The following is a 5,000-nucleotide window of genomic DNA, read 5'->3' as shown; positions in this document are numbered from 1 at the left end:
CAAGGTTGAAACCTACAGACAGTATTAATAAAGATACATGTGGTGCACAAGCAACACCTCACTCCACCGCAGGCCCACCATCCCCATCTTTACCTTGCTGCTGCCAGTGTACACCTTTAGGTTTGCTGTTCTTTAGCAGGAACTATGCTGGTAGACATGGTGTTATACATTTGGAACACTACAAAATGACACTCATGTGTGGCCCATAGTTGTCAAGCATCTGCAATAAGGCTGAGGATGGGGGAGGATGTCATCCTGAAACATAACAGTAAACTGAAGCATACATCCAAAGCTCACTAAGAATGGCTGTATCTGAACACAGTCAAGGTCATGAATTGTGCCAGACATAGCCCTGATTCCACAGCAATAGTGAAAGCACTGTGTGACCTCCAAGGGCTGTGCACATGAGCTGACATTGCAATCCAGCAGAGTTGGGGGACATTTGTAGGTTGGAGTGACCAAATAATGGCAAGTGAAGATGGGCCATGCTAGTCTATCCCTTCCAGGAATAGTAACTGCTGGCTATGTCAATGTATCAAGCCAGGCTAACTCGAATGTGTAAAAATCTGTTAACCAGTTTACTGTGTAATTTAATTTAATCCTGACTTGTGCTCAGGACTAACTGTAACCTGTGGAACTTGTTTAACTTGCTTACTTATGTAATCTCTGTAAATAGTCTGTTTGTAATATGTAATGCTGGCATTATGTAATGCTGTATCTGCTTACCCTTGGAGCTTTTCTCCCCGGGCCTCCGCTGAAAATGGACATGCATCCAGTCTGACTATCCCGGTCAACAAATGTAAAATAAAAATAAAATAAAATATTTCACTTAACAGGTGCTGTAACAAATGATCATGTTAAGAGTGTGCACACTTATGCAACTCACATATTGTATGGATTTTAATTAGCATCTCCACAAGTAACACATTTGTTTGATACTGCATTTGTATGCACAGGTCATATGCCACATATCAGGTGTGTGCAATGTTAACATATGCAGTATTGTGGCCCCATTGCATATCAGGGAGGAGGCTGACATATCAATAAGGGTATGTACACTCCTCATAGCCACAGTAAACTTTGAAGGTTGTCAGTGTAATTGGATTTTATTTGCTCATACATGCACTGCTGCTGATGAGATCTGCAAATCAGAGGTCAGGCATTCACTATTGACATCTGTCCTCATATCATCCCAGGTATGTGTCAGACAAACACATACAGGCTGTGAGCAACAGAGCAAACATAACTGCCACACATATACACATTCAGCAATGGTGTGTACACTCGTGAGGTATGGTGCACAGTACATGCCAGGGTGCTAAACAGGTGTACAGCAATACTGTGTACATGAGGGCAGTGTGTTGCAGGGGAAAAGGCGTCACCTACTAACACAATATATATATATATATAATGTTGGTAACAAGGATTGAGTATAGCTGCAGTGCATGCTGTTGCATGCCATATGTCAATCATGTTGAATGTTGGGTCATGAGAGGTCTGTGTAATATCTTTGTGCCACCTCACCTGTAAGTGTGTATGTGTGTGTGCGCGTGTGTGTGTGTGTGTGTGTGTGTGTGTGTGTGTGTGTGTGTGTGTGTGTGTGTGTGTGTGTGTGTGTGTGTGTGTGGTGTGTGTAGAGGTAAGCAATGACATACAGGTCTTAAATTAGGTTTTTTGTTTTCCCCTCACAGGTGGCGAGGTGGGTCAGGGTCTCTCCTGTAGGCAAACTGATGTTAGTGTCCATACAGTCTCTGACAATGATGATAGGTAAGGTGAGGCACAAGCAGGGTTGTCAGGGGCTGAATCTGTGCCATTGGTTGACATCCCACTTTTATTCACCCCATTCCCACACACAGTCACAGTGCCTACACATACCCCATCACCAGTGGCCATAGATGAGGGAAAGTTGGTGGGTGGTGGCATGGGACAGGACAGTGTGGTGACTATGGCAAGTGTGTCTGTACACAGCCGCCATAGCCAGATGACTGGTGAGGTACCACAGGGACAGATGTACAGGGGTGCTCATAGGAAAGCTGCTGGCCATCATGCTCCTGGCAGAAGTGCAAAAGCAGGTGTCACCAGATGCATGTTTTGGGCCATCATGGAGGCACAGGCATGTATGAAACATTATACCAGACAGAGTCTGAGGCTCCAGAGGGCTACTCATTCTGCTGTACTTGACAACATCCATGATCTTGCAGGTGCCCACCGTTATTTTGAAGAGGTCCTGAATAGACGGTTGGGTAAGATGGTGGGAATCCTCGACAGTGCAATGTCTGTGTTAGAGCATATGGTGGGAGTAGGGCAACAGCCACATGGATGTAGGTCAGCAACACCAACAACTGGAGGTCTACATGGACATGCAACAAGTCACAGTCGCTCCTGTAAGCTCCCGTAATGGCAGTACCAGCACCAGCACTGCAGGGGGGGTGCTGTCCACACCACAACACAGCAGGCCACGTGGTCCTGGCCAGTCCCAACAGGCACCCAGATCCAGCGGACATTTGTCATCATCAGGAGAGAGTACCATATCTGGGCTTGTACCTGCAGTGCCTGTGGAACCTCTGCAGGCACAGTTCCCGTGTCCATGGCCAGACACGGTGAACTGCACACCCTGCCACATGTGGTCTGCAGCTGTCCAACACATCCCTGTATAGGACAGCCATATGGCAGAACTGTGTGCATACATACACACACACATCACCAACACAGCTAGGTCACCTCCATACCTACACACACCTCATCTGCACAGCCCAATTGATAATGAAACCCCCTAACACACACACATGTGATGTCAACCAAATGGCTCAGCCTAGATTTCTGGCAAACCCACAACACATCCTGTGCGTATGATGATACCTGTGCCACATCCCTGTCATCCATACCATCGATCCAGGGACAGGCTAATATGGTTACGATGCACAGGGTGAATCTTCTAAGGTTTAGCAATGTAATGCTGTGTAACATGTTTTCACCTGGAAAGTTTAATGCTTACATGTCAGGATGTGTAGCTGCCCAGCCATGATGCATTATAACTGTTATTAACACTGACTGATTGTGTTCTCCATAATTTGTGTTGTATGTGTCTATGTGTCAGCAGGATGTTGGTCTGCTGTTGTTTCCTACAAGAGGTATGGTACTGTGGTGACACATTGACTGTGTCATATCCTGGGTATAGCTGAACACAAGTAATAGGTCTGCATAACAGTTACTGCATGTGGCACATGGCTGATAGGCCTGAGGGGTGTATACAGATGAGTGCATGATGGCTGATGTCAGCAGCCCTTCTACAGTGAACAATGGTAAGTGTACTGGGTGACACACACCAAATGTTTGTGAATAGTACACACTCACACATGAAGGCTTTGGTGTTGATTCAATACACAGAAAATACTGTACACATGGATGTACTTAATTTTGCAGGGAACCCATTTTAGCCTATGTACTTCCACCAAGACAAAATAGGCAAAACAGTAAATAATCAGTCTGCTAGTTTAATGTCATTGATGAAGGTACTGTCAGGGTATATGTCCTCTTCTTCAATGTAGTGCAATCCTGGAGTTGGTAAACATAGGTGTGCTGGTGTGGGTGGCACAGCCCTCCACTTTGGAGGGTGTGGGGTGGCGTAGAACCACACATAGTGTGATTGACAACTACTTAACCTGTTAACATAAACTGTACAGTATTACAGCAGACTAAGTGAGGGGATACACACAACAATAACCCCAATGAGAGTGGCTGTGCCCACAACATCCATACCCAACTATATATACCATCTCCAGTATCACTGTACAGCTGTACAGTGGAGAAGAGGGCATTTACATATCTACTACTAGTTTTGATGGAATGATTTTCCACAAGATGATTCCTTTGAAATGTTAGCATTTGCCATTGAGTTCTTGGACAGATAACCTCATGGGACATGTATTTTTTTGCACACTGAAGTAGATCCCTTCACATACACACACACTTACTTGGCAACACTGAGAGTAGAACCCCTACCTAGATACTTATTGCTACTAATGTGTTTGGCCTTAATTGCACACACCACACAGCCTTTAGGATGAAGTGTGTCCTGAGTTTCTTGTTAAGTGAAGAACATCACCAGGCCTTGTACAGTATGGTAATGGGGATTTACTGGGTGTTAATGAACAATACATAGTATGACATATTGTCATATACAAATTAACAAACACATAACAGTCATAGACACATCTGAAAGACCTGGGTTTATGAGTGCTAACCACCTTGTCAGTGAGTCCATTCTGTTACAGATAATTTGCACACAGCACATGCATCATTGGGCTGGATAGTGTATTCAGTTACCTGCATGGTTGATGGTGACAGTGGTCCTCATACAGTGGACCTTGTGACATGTACTGGGGATACCATGGTGTAAAGATAGTATACCCAGCACGCACACCCCACATTGGATATTTTACTCACTGAAACCCATGATAATGCTCTGACATACCCTCATTCACACATTGACCAGGACTGCAATACAACCCCTTTGTCTATCTCATCAAGCTACTACAGGGATATGCATTTATTGCACATGCCACAGGGATAGTAGGGTGAGGATTTGTCATGGCTCTCCTAATGTTAGCAACATCACTATCCCTTATAATGTATGGCAAGGTGTATTGCATTTGGAGAATGTGGCCTCAGAATGCTGTATCCTGCAAATATGCACACTTGCACACATACACACACTTGCTAGGACTCAGAGTGTAACCCATGCCTATCTACCCATTTGTACAACAGTGTTATGCTGGTACTGCAAGCTCCAGGTAGCCCATAGGGTGAAGAGTGTAACAAGGTACATTTAATGTCCATTACAGCAGCAGCCATTTCTAACTATGACAGTGGGGTTGTAGTGGGTGAGAAGGCCTTCATGGTATTATCAACTACACGTTTACAAACACACAGACACTGTTATTCTCAGTAATGCACACTGACACATTTGTCAGTATTGGGGTCCATAGGTGCAGGTGTTC

The sequence above is a fragment of the Protopterus annectens genome, chromosome 1.part1 (assembly GCF_019279795.1).
Source record: "Protopterus annectens isolate FY-2018-M chromosome 1.part1, PAN1.0, whole genome shotgun sequence".
Taxonomy (NCBI): Eukaryota; Metazoa; Chordata; order Ceratodontiformes; family Protopteridae; genus Protopterus; species Protopterus annectens.
Note: the sequence above shows the minus strand (reverse complement) of the source record.